The sequence below is a fragment of the Lichenostomus cassidix genome, chromosome 2, assembly GCF_008360975.1.
Source record: "Lichenostomus cassidix isolate B80296 chromosome 2, HeHo_3.0, whole genome shotgun sequence".
NCBI classification, from domain to species: domain Eukaryota; kingdom Metazoa; phylum Chordata; class Aves; order Passeriformes; family Meliphagidae; genus Lichenostomus; species Lichenostomus cassidix.
In genome coordinates this window covers 39,903,450-39,915,827 of record NC_139482.1, presented here as the reverse complement: position 1 = coordinate 39,915,827, position 12,378 = coordinate 39,903,450, and the positions used below count along the sequence as shown (strand labels likewise).

The following is a 12,378-nucleotide window of genomic DNA, read 5'->3' as shown; positions in this document are numbered from 1 at the left end:
CTACTTAATAACAATTTGCTATCACATAAAGAAAAGCATTTCTTGTCATTAGGTACATATTAATGTGTGTTTATTTAGACTCACTACAGACCCATTTATAGTTTCTGTAAGGCTGCTATAACTTTCAGTCATATGCTGAAATACAGAGACATAATTAATTAAGAAATCTATTGAGTCTGAGCTTTCCCTATGTCATGGTTTGCCCTGGCATATGGAAAAATAACGCATTTTGCAGCGCCGAATTTCTGTCACAGGGAAATGTGCATTCAACATGATAAAATTGCCTTTTTTCCTCTAACAAAACTTGAGGTTTAGATATGTTTTGATCTCCCTAATGATCCAAACTAGTGAGCGGAAAAATGTCTTTGTCATCATGATTGGTGTTTTATATTTGATGGCTATTTTTAATTTCATTCATGAACAACTAGGAAACAGCTTACTTAGACAGAAAGTAATTTTTTCTTTTCCTCACTATTTGTCATCTGAGTGTCTTCACAGGTGAAATTGTGAATTTTTATCTTGCATCGCACCAGGTGGCAAAACACAAGGCTACCAGGTATTTTCCTGGAAAATATCATAGAATTTTCATAAGGAAGACCACCTATAAGAAGTAAGTAACTGGATCTGGGTTAACGACTGCAAATAACAGCTTCCAATTTACTGGGGAGGTGAGGTGGACATAAATACTTTTATTGGTGTTTTACTTTGAAAACTGAAAGCTGTATCACAGAATCCTCTGACGAGACCTAGAAATACATCTTATACTCCACAATACCAAACCTGATACCTATCTACATCTAATCTACATCTATCCACATTTTTCAAGTCCTTTACCAGGACCTGGAACTGTTCTAGACAAAACAGCCATTAAATCTCAATATAGGCCCCCAAGGCTCTCCAGAACAGGGAGAAGAAATGATACTACTAAAAGATGCTCCTAGTCACGGAAAGATATGAGGGATTTAGCTGACAGCTTGATAGAAGTCTCTCTATTCATCCTTAGACAAAGTCTTTTTTCTAGCTTTTCAGCAAAGCCTCCAACATCATGATGTCTCAGGAGAACACACCTAACTGCCCAATAAGTTTGTGACTGCAAGATTGCTCTTTTCCTTGCAAAACACCTTTTTTTTTTTTTTTTTCCCCTCACAGCATGAGAAATCCAATCCATTCTATATTCTGATGCAAAATCTGAATCAAGTTTCCTGCCTTCTTCACCACATCATACAGGTAATTTCATCCATCATGTTCCTTTCCACAGACAGTCTCTTCAGTCTTGGAAACAGGCAGCATTTCTAAATTCACTTTAACAAGCACCCCACGCTTTTAACTTTAACCATGTAAGGAAGTCTCTCTGAAGACTTCTCTTTTTCTTTTTTTCCCCCTTTGTTAAATAGGATTCGGTTTAAGATGTACTTTAAGTTAAGAATTACTTAAACGCTTTGTTGAACTGGGGCCTGAAATGGGACTTTAATTTCCTTAACAACTCTCAGTACACCATTACTAGAATAAATGCAGAAAAATCAGACTTTCTGAAAAAATGTGTCTCAAGGGTGCTAGTACAAGCAAATTATGGAGCAGTTAAATAATGCCAAACTATAAATCTCATATCTACCAACACTTATCCATCTGTCTTACCAGTATGCTGAGGAGTAAGTCTTGTTTAAAGACTGAGATGTTAGGGCTGGAAATGAATACTATCCTTTTAGTCCCCTCCTATACTGTGGTATTCAGTTTCATGTATAATTGATGGGCTGAAAGTTTAAGATAGACTGAGTAAATAAATTATGAGTATTCAAAATATCACCCTTTTGCCAGTAAACCCCTGTTATTCTTCACACTGACTCAGCCACCTCTCATGCTGCTATCTTTATTTATAGGAACAGTATTTTCCATGATTTTGTGGTATACACTTACTAAAATGATTTCAATGGAAATTATTTCAATGTCAAACATAACCATGATTTTGTAATAATCAAAATACAGTACAGTTTTGTTTGGGTATTTTTCCTTCATTCAGTTGAGACACAGTGTAAAAGAATGGCATATTAGTTGAATACCAGCATTTTTTATGCTATTGCTGGTTCTTGCACAATAGAATTCCTAAGAACTGTGCTGTAATTCTTTCCTGCAGTGAAACACAGGGGTGTCCACATTGGCATTCTTGAATTTTCTTAGGCCGTTAAATTACAAGGCTGCCTGTACTATGCAGAGAGATTGGGTTATGAATTTTCTGAAGTGACAGATTCCGTTATATAAGCCTCTGGTGAGTCTGGGAATGCCATTCAACATTTTCAGCTTTGGAATTAATTTTATTCCACTTTTTCCCATGAGAAAATTGAAAATGTTCACAATTTTCCTGGTAAGGAGTGCAGTTTCCATGACAAAGTCACATCCCTGGGAAAACCCCAAGTATTCCTTCCAGCCTTGGGTGTACAGAGGTACAATTCTGACCTGACAGCTGTGCACCTGTTGTGACTTATTGAGAAACTCAAACAAGGATCCTAAAATTAAAAGACTGCTGAACAAGACAGCCACAGCATATTTCTTATAAAAGGCAAGGCTAATGGACTTTTAAAAAATCTAAGAAATAGTTTTCGTGGAATGTATGGTAAACCTCCTTTATATAAAAACACTTGTCTTTTCTCCTGTGCAAGTCTTTCCATTTCTTTCAGGTCCAGGCTGGTGACAGGGCTAGTCAAGTATGGCCACTGTCCTTCAGTATTACAGAGCTGGCATCAAAAGTGAACTCTGACATAACTGTGATACCACTTACAAAAGTTAATATCATATTCTTCATCCAGAGACCATCTGTAATCACAGCTTATTGAGTCCTTCTAGGACTCATAAAATAAAAAACTGAAGTAGTAAGAACTCCTCTATGGACAGCAACTTCCAGTAAAAAAAAATTGAACAGGTAAATGAATGCATGAAAGTTTGCTAACAGAGAAAGAACACAAGAAATTAAAATTTGCAGTGAGACAGACATTCATTTTGAAGAATTAGAGGAAGCCAATGTAAATTCAGAGACAAGGCAAAGATTACTGATTTTCCTTAGATAAAAACAAGACATCAACCTAAGTATGTCCCAAATTATGGCTGATAAATTCACTCAAAGAAATAGAGTTTGATTTTGCCTTTTTCTATGCAAAAACCCATCCACTTAGCAACACTATTACTCCAATACCTGCAAGCTTCACAGGCCTCTCAGACGCTCACCTTCAAACTTCTAACCACCAAATGAGGGGAAATGAACAACCACCCCTCTCAAAACACCCAAAACTCTCAAAAATCATGGTCATGTAACCCCATTACCACTGTCCAAAATTACTTTACATTTTACCCCTCCAAAAGCAGAAATACCTAAAACAACGTGCTTCAGATGATATCTCCAGGTCTCAGCAATTATTCTGGGCAAAAACGTCCCAGATGTGCACTAGGTGATTTCTAACAACTTCTTGTCATGTCAAAGACAAGTGATAAACTGGGGATGACCACCAGGGTCTACAGTTGAAGCAGGCTGTGTTTCCTTATTATATAAAAGTTGTACCCAGTATGATGTGTATGCACTGGCTGCATTAACAGGTTATAACATCAGGACTTCTAAATTCCTACTTTATCCACTGGGTGTTTTGGCACCCTGTACTGGGGAATAATTCTGTCCTTGGCCAACACAACTTATTGCAGCTACCTCAGAGAAACTGCATCTTCTCTTCCAGGTGTGTGACATTGGTCTGGTGTCACATTTTGTATCACTCCTTAGGTCCAACTTAGGTACTCCACCACAAGATCACCATCTAAGCTAGGACTACTCAGAGACACAGAGACTGAAAGAGGCATTGGCAAAACAATCACTGCAGTCACATTTGACCTGTGCTCCTTGTACCTTGGATGTGGGATTTTCAAATTTCACTGGTAGATGAACGTGAAATACCCCTTAATTCCTTTGAAGATGCCAGTCTGAAGCTGCAAGGAGCCTGCAAATAGTGATTAGCATTTAAACTGGCACCCTCAACAATAAAATCTCTTTGAGCCAGATTCTAATTTTCTTGACGTGAAAGATACTCTTTACCTCACAGCAGCCTAATTTTGGTCATGTGCTGCTAAATGAGAGGTCACCAGGTATCAGCTCCAATGAATCTCTGCTAGGCTCTTCAGGTAGTATTTAATTCTTGACTTTTCATTTGCAAGCCTTCTGGAGGCTGTAGTTTGTAGCTCCCTGCCCTGTTGCCTTCCAGTCTGAAGAGCAGTACTTGTTGTGAGCCAGACTGCAGGAGGCTGCAGTGGTACCTTCCTACTCCACAGAACAGCACCTCCTTCCATCCAGGCCTGAATCACCATCTCTGAAGTCTCACTTTGCTGTAATACTCAAAAATCCTGCTCCCCACATCTGGAGCCTGACAGAGATATGGGGCTGCGAGGGTCTTTGTGGTATGCTCTGAACCTCTCCTACCTGCTGAGACAAAGTTCATGGCAACCACTTACAGTGTTCAGCTCAGTCGTCAGCCAAGTCTTTAATCAGTAAATGTTGTACTGGGCTGGTTAAAAGCACACAGGAAGGATTTATCCTGGCATTAAATTGAAGCCTTGTAAAACCAAAATAACAAATGAAGAAACCTGCAGCCAGGTAAAAATATCTAAATCCACAAGTGGGGAAGCGTTCCAATATCAGTAAACTCGCATTCCTATCTGAAACTGTGGAAGTAGTGTTAAGCAGAAATGCCTAATGGAAACAAACCTAACCTGGGCAGGCTCTTTCAGGAGAGCAAATAGACAGAGAAGTCTCTTGATGCCCATGTAAACGTCATTACCTCTCCTTCTACCTTCTGCCGCAGCCCACCCAAGGACGTTGGTCAAACAGTTCACAGAAAAGGGCAAGCACAGGCTTACGAGTTGCACGTTCCCCAGAGAAGACCTTCTCTGCTCTGATTTTTAAAAAGCATACAGTCTCTTCTCTTACTTTTCTACAGTAATCTTGAAATCTGTTCAATTTCTCATGCTTGACTACAGAAATCCTCTCCGGATTCCCTGAGAGAAAAATATTAAGCAGCACACCCAAAGTTTTTGAAATACTGTAGCACTTGAGTCTCTGCCTGCCACTCAGTGAAACACAGCAATTTAAAATTACTGAAGCTCTTCAATTAAGTGCTTAAATTTGAAGGTGATCACCACTCTGAACATGTGAATTGTACAGCTATCTGAACTATCAAAGCTCTTCAATTTACTCTAAGCAAGTAATTTTTGGAAGTGATAAGGGAGTCTGTGATTGCTCAGACTGTACTGATTTAAAGCTTCTGTTCAGTTTTCTGTTCCTTTTTACAGGTAGTTGAGTGATTCTGCTAGCTTATAGAAAGACTGTGCTGAACACATTTCAGCAATGGGAATGTCTGTGACTTTTGTTTTGCTTATAAGTAACCATTTTGGATCAGCGTTTTTCTTCAGGAGTCATGTCAAAGCAAGTGGTTTTACCTAGTTCTTCAACAGTTGTGTGGAGATAAAAATTGAACACCCATATCCATTTTCAAAGTGTTCAATTCACTTAATAGACAATGTACAATTTTCTGAGTGCACTGAAAATGTCATTGCTTTGTAGCTACAAATTGAAACCTGTAATGCTCATCTCCAGGAAGCAATCATTAATGTCTTTTTCTACAGTACAATATATTTAGTCTTGCAATTTTGGCACACAGTGCCTTTTAAAAGTGTTTTCTTAAATGCACTAGTAACAGCTAGTTACCCTCTGTAATATATTACTCAGTGATGAAATAGTTCCATTCCATACACAAACCTCTTATAGCTGTGAGGACTATAGAAACACAAGAGATTCTTAAACTCCTGCATGATTCTTTCCTGTGCCATCCAAAGTAGCTTCAGGCCAGAACAAGGCCTTGGCAGGTTTTGGGGTTTTTTAATTTGAACAGCTTTCTACATACTCCCAGAATTGTTAAATATTGCACTATTTCCCACACTGCATGAAGTTCAATTAGAAACATTCTTTCTGTGGGCCTTTTTCTTGTGCTCCTCCAACTGCCCCATGGCAGAGCTGTCACGGCTGATCCTCTGCTTTGATTCACAACTCCCAGCAAATATTTCCCATTTTCCTTGCTGAATAGCATTAATGTTAAAGTATAATTACGTCAAAACTCTTATGAATTCTAGTATTTGTTATAAATTAATTCCACTTAATGCCTAGTCTTTTTAAGGCACTCTATCTATCAGAAGTGACCTCTGAGTTGAAGATTTGTCAGTTAGCCTTCCAGTTGCAGACCCTTGAAAATCAAGCCTCTTTCAAGTGGAGGCACATTTTGGCTATTTGACAGCATATCTGTCCTTACATCTGTACTGACCCATAATCTATTGCAAGGGATGTGTGTTAGCACTTGTATGCTCTGCCTCCTAAAATAACATGTGAGCCAGGACCTGGGGGATTCTTGCTGCAATAGCTGTTGTTTACTCACATCTGATTGATAATCAGCTCATATTTATGATGCTAAGCTGTCTTGAATGCATGGGGGATTTTTTTTGCCATTTCAAAGCCTTCTGCAACCAGCAAAATCAAATTCCAGTGTACAGGTTCTGAGTCATATGGTGCTTGCGCTGTATCCACCTAGTTTTTCTTTTAATGACCAGTCAAATACCAAAGGTGAGATAATACAGCGATGCTTGACATTTATCTATTATCAAATCATTCGCTCAAGATTACATTGATCTAGCTGTGCTCACCGCACCTCGATAAAACTGGTTTTACAGGTACACTGTGACACATCAACATGTTTCAGTGTCATTTGTAAAGAAATCTGTCACATGCTTGCAGAAAAGGCATGAAGGTTTTTTTAAGCCATCTGATGTTCTCTTGAATGATTAAATCTTGTGTGAAAAATGAGCTTACAGGTTAATTTTCCATGTCAAAGTCCAGGCTGCAGCACAGCCACTTTTCTCTTTTTGCTTTATATGTCAGTGTGGAAGAGTTTGCCTGTCAATGGAAGAAGTGTAACAGTCATAGTTGATTACTTTTTAAATTGCTATTAGTTTTTACATCTCTGTTCTTTGATATTTTGGCTACAATGCTCCCCATTATTCTGCGGGATTTTCCTATTTCCTTGTTTTGAGAAGAGCTCAGTGACCTATTAGCCATCTCATTCTCATAAGCAGTTCCCCAGTGGTATGAGCTTCATCTGAAGTTTTCTCAAGTTTCTGAATGTTCATCATTTCTTCCTACTGTACCTGTACAGCAAGTGCAGTAACAGTAATTTCAGAATGGTCAAAGTCTTAACCCATTTCAATAGTTGAGCTGGTAGAACTCTTTACTGCAGCTTAACTAACTGTTTCATCTTCTTGATTAAATTATCCATCTTGTTTCCTTCATTTCTACTTATGTTGCATTGCACTACACCATCCTTAAAACTTTTTGCTGTCCCTTTTTTCAAAGGTATTTCTCAGCAGGTAATGCTTTTCTTGTCTTGTTTCTTTTCCATCCCTCAGTTATGCAGACTTCAGAGACACTTTTCTGAAAATCAGTAACAGCTGTTGCAGCATCTATGATATGGTCATTCAAAAACTACAATGACATGTCAGGGATGACTTGTGCAGGGCCTGAGCCTCGACACACGTAGACTCCTTTCATTGGTACAACCTGAAATGTGGAGTTTGTGTCTTGAATAGCCTTTTCCTCATGCTTTTTAGGATTGTAAAGAAGAAGACTTGGAAAAGAATTGCAAGGCTATTTTGGCCCCACTCTTTGCATTATAAGCTGGGATCAAGCAATTGTAGACTATCCCTGGCAGAGTTTCCTTTAACCACTATTTTAAAAACCTCTAACGAGGAACCCTGAATGAGTGTCCCAGTGCCGCAACAATTGCTCACTGTTCCTTCCCATCGTTCATGTATGTTTTGGAAGATGAAGTTTCCCCTCAGGCCTCTTTTTGCTTAATTAGACAAATCAGTTCCTTCACCTGATTTCCATAAGCACGTTTTCTAATCCTCTTTTCCTGTTACTCTCCTCTGGGGTCTATCCAGTCTGTCTACTCCCAAGCCTGTCTCCCAAAACCATATTTCAACTGCAGTTACACCAGTTTCAGGAGGAGCAGAGCACATTTCCTGCCACTGAGAAAAAAAGCTAAAACATCCCACAGCCTCATTCTCATGCTTTTGCATCATCATCATAAAAGGGGTGTGCTTTTTTAATGAATTGGTTCTTACCAAACAAAAAATCTGGTAACTTCCAGGATCAGCTCATCTGCACCAGCTCACGTCTTCAAGAACTGACCTAAATTTCCTTTTAGTCGAAGTTAAAGCAAGGGAAGCAATCCCCGGTGACTCTGTTTGGATGACTCCTATGACTTGTAGACAGCCAGATTTAACGACTTCCACCCACTCTGAACTCTGACATTGGGCACTGATTATTATTTTTTCCTCATGCTGATCTAAAATACAGGGATGGCGCTTGCTCATTGCCTTCCCCAGTATATTTTGACTGCCTCAACTTTTGTTACTGTCTTCATTGCAGAGCTCCTGGCCTAGCAATGTTGTCAGTCAGAGCACGCTGATGAGTAACTCCACAGTCATAACTGGCTCTTAGCCTATGAGGGATGGTGCTGTTTCTGCATTAACGTTATGCTCACTGAATAGCAACTATCTTGCATCCCTGGATATATTACAGATTTCCTCATTTTTTAAAATGCTTTTTGTCAGCAGCGATGTTTGCACACTACAAGGATTTAGGGCTTGCATTTGTCCATTTCTTTCATTGCCTCTATCAACTTTCATTATTGCAACTATCGTTCTAAATACTCTAGAAATTCTCGTACATACTTACCTTCAGAAAAGTCTGTTGTAGAGACCTGGCTTTCCCAACAACTCGTGAAAAGCTTTGCAAAAATTGCCGAGTGCATTACCTTGCCCGTGTGACTACCTTGGCATGCTTTTGATGCTTGACTTTATTTTACTAATGAGTTTAAGTTATAGAACTATCAATCACCTGCCAGTCTAGCAAAACAGTGAAATTCATTTCATCTGGCCTCTTTGACCTGTTAGACTTAAGTGGCCCTACCAGGAGTTAAAACTCCAGCCAGCAGAGATGATAGGATCATTGAAACACAGGCTCTTTCATTACCGCAAGGGGTAGCCCTCAAAGACTGAAATCTCAGTGGTGGCACTGGTAAAGATTAACATTCCTGCCAGAAACCACTGCCCAGCATATCAAAACACTTCTACCTCAAGCAAATGCCTGAATGCATACTTAGGTGATGAAACTGAAGTAGCCCAGTTTGAGAAGGAGCTGAGTACTCACAGCTTTGAGTAATTTTATGGAATTAAATGAAAGCACTAGGTGAAATAATAGACCTAAAAGAGACAAACACAGTGGCACATGGCTATAGTCTTTTCAAAACAGAAACAGATCTTTGTGTGGACTTAAATAAAAATTCCTGAAAGGTAAAGTGACTAATTGCTTCTCTTTAATAGGGTTTAATTGATGGCCTAAATCCAAAACCAGACTTAAAATTAATCCAAGTTTCCTAAATAATTGTGACTTCATGGTGATACAACCCTGAATAATGGACTGAATAATAGGTTAATCAATTGACTGATTCTTCCACTGAACAGAATATCAAATGAAAATATTCACCTATTACTTGTATTCATTTGTATTTAGATGTAAGCACACACAAATTTGATTTCCTGCCATACTGAAAGAGGATGGAGTATTACAGCATGAAGTGTTCAGAGAGAATTTGTCATCCAAACACCTGAACTGTGGGCAAGGCTGACTGTAACACCTCCTTGCAGAAGTCACAGCCCAGCACATGCTCTGTTTGATGAGCCAAGAAAAAGGTACTGACACTTGTCCAGCCCATCCATCAGCATCAGTTCTTTGTGAAACTCCCTCTCTGTTCTCTGCAGAAGATTCAGGGTCATGCAAGCAGGATGCTGAATCTGGACGATGCAGGCCAGCTACCCAGGTTGAGCACAGCACACTATGCCTGACACCAGCTTGCAGATTTGGGGGGCAGAGGGAAAAACCAATGCACTGAAGAATCTCTGCTAAACAGAGGAGTCCTTACCCCTAGAAGACTGATACCACTGCCTCTCTGAAGGCTTCAGTGGTAACAGATAACTTCATACAATATGTTTTGAGTGCACTTTTTATGAAAGATTCAAGCCAGCTTATAGTATGCAAGAGCACAGTTAGCAGTTGTTCACAAAAGCAACAAAATGTGGAGGAAGACATAGAGATAATAATGTTATAAATAAATCCATGAGTCTACATTTAAAAAAAAATAAATGTTTTAAATGTAGGGCATCTTCAAGTCAGGTGCTAAGCTAAGAGGTTGGCAGGCCAACACATTTTCTTTTACTCCTTTTGCTAGTTCTAGGTTGTATTTTCAAGTGTCAAGTTACTTTTCAGATCAGTACTGCGTATTTTCTTACCAAAGCAAAGCCATACAGATCTTCTAAAATAAAAGTGCATATTTATTTGACAGCACCCTGCATTACAGCAACCAAATTAAAATGCATTTAATATTTCCTGTGCTGGCTTTCTATTATTTATCAAATGCTTCAATTTAGTTATATACATATATGTCTATAACTAAATATGAGCATCTTTGAAAATTCATTATCATTTCTCAGAACCCTCCAACAAGGGCTTTATTGTTCAAAGCTGCTGTAAAGAGAGCTGCACCAAAGGGAGCCATTTGGACTGCACAACAATGAACTTTATTGATCCTACATAAGTCATAAGCACAGTTACATTTCTCTGAGTGCCTTCCATGGGCACATTTTCCTAACGACAGTGTACATGTGCCTGTGCATTACTGTTAAGGGTAACACTGCTCTGCATCACAGAATTCAGCCATCACATGCTCCAAAATGTCCAGTTTTGGAGTGGGATCTCTGCAACCTTACTGTACTCTCACTGCCATTACAGAAGTTTATTTGGAGTCAACCCTGGACCCACACTGAAATACAAAACTGCAAAGACTCTCTGGCTTTTTATTTACACTTGATTAGATTGTTCCAGTTGTGACCTTGATGACTATACCTGTATGCTGGTCCATATTCACATGAAGGAAAAAAAAACACAGCACATGCTTGGAAGTGAAATAACTGTGCCCCCAAGTAAGTTCTCACAAATAATCTGGCAGGTTACTCAGTAAGCACCATATTTGGATAAATTCTTTGTGTGCCCAGACTGTGAAGCACAGAAAGGAGAGGTCTTGCAGACTGGTACCATAAACATAGCCAATGTCAACAGGTTTTATTTTACAGCAAACATTAAAGAGGAGATTTTCAAAGAAACATAAGAAAGTTATGAGCAACCAGGGATCAAACACCTTTAGACTTCTCCAAACAGCACAAGGTCAAACAGAACAACCAGTACAGCAGCCCATACCAATTGCCACACTCTAATGTTCCCCGAGGCTTCAGTCCAGGAAATCAGGCACTCTTTTATGGAAACATAATTAAAGCACTTTCTTGGCTTTCCTGTAATAGACACCTTAGCACCTGGTAATCAAAGGGAAATACCTGAAAAAACTGTCATTGGGTTTCACTAAGGCCATGCATTAGAAGTCTATTTGTTTTCCTGTGGCAAATTGGTCGCAAATTCACATGTGAGGGCTTCTTTGGCACATTGGTACAAACCAGAGTGCACACCCCTAAATCCTCTGCTGCTTGGTGAGCCTATCTGCAGAAGCTTCCTTCCCCTTCCCACTTAGGAACTTCGTTCTTCAGCATGCATGTCTTATAGGCTCAAGTCACCTCCACTGTTTAAATGTTTGGACCCTAAGACCTGCTACAATACTGAGAACATCGAATGGGAATCCTGCCCTTAATACCCACAAATGATTCACATATATGCTTTCCCTGGCTCAGACTGTGCTCAGGCCCATCTGTTAGAAAGCACCAACCCCTGCTTGGCTAGTCCAATGCTCAGGCAGTGATGCCAAGGGACAGGAACACTGGGCAGGATACTGCTTGCTAAGCTACAAGAGTAAGGCTACAAGAGTCCTTTCCCTTGCTTCCACCCCTGCAGTCACACTACGTCACTTCTGCTGCAATTGTCTCTGAAAAAGGCCTCACATCTGCTCACTCAAAATATGGGGACATGGAATATGGTCCAAGGGAGCTTTGGCTACGCATGGTGGCTGCTGCGGATGAAGTCTGTCTTCATGGGCTTGCCCAAAAGCCCATGCCTGTAGCAGAAATCTGGAGCTCAGGAAACAAAAAATGATTCTGCTGTGGATCTCCTCCTTATTTAAAGGATTAACACAGCAAAGGTGCCACAGGGACCCAGAACTCCCTGCACACATATTCGACTCTGAAAATTCTAATGAAAGACACAAGTCAGAAACAAAGGACTCTGAGTAATGAAATGATTAA

At 39.6% G+C, this 12,378-nt stretch overlaps 1 protein-coding gene across 6 annotated transcripts in view; it reads right to left on the bottom strand.

Moving 5' to 3' along the window:
• The window catches only part of RBMS3 (RNA binding motif single stranded interacting protein 3), a 713,047-nt gene that overhangs the window by 619,391 nt on the left and 81,278 nt on the right, over window positions 1-12,378 (bottom strand). The gene's annotated exons all lie outside the window — the stretch shown is intronic.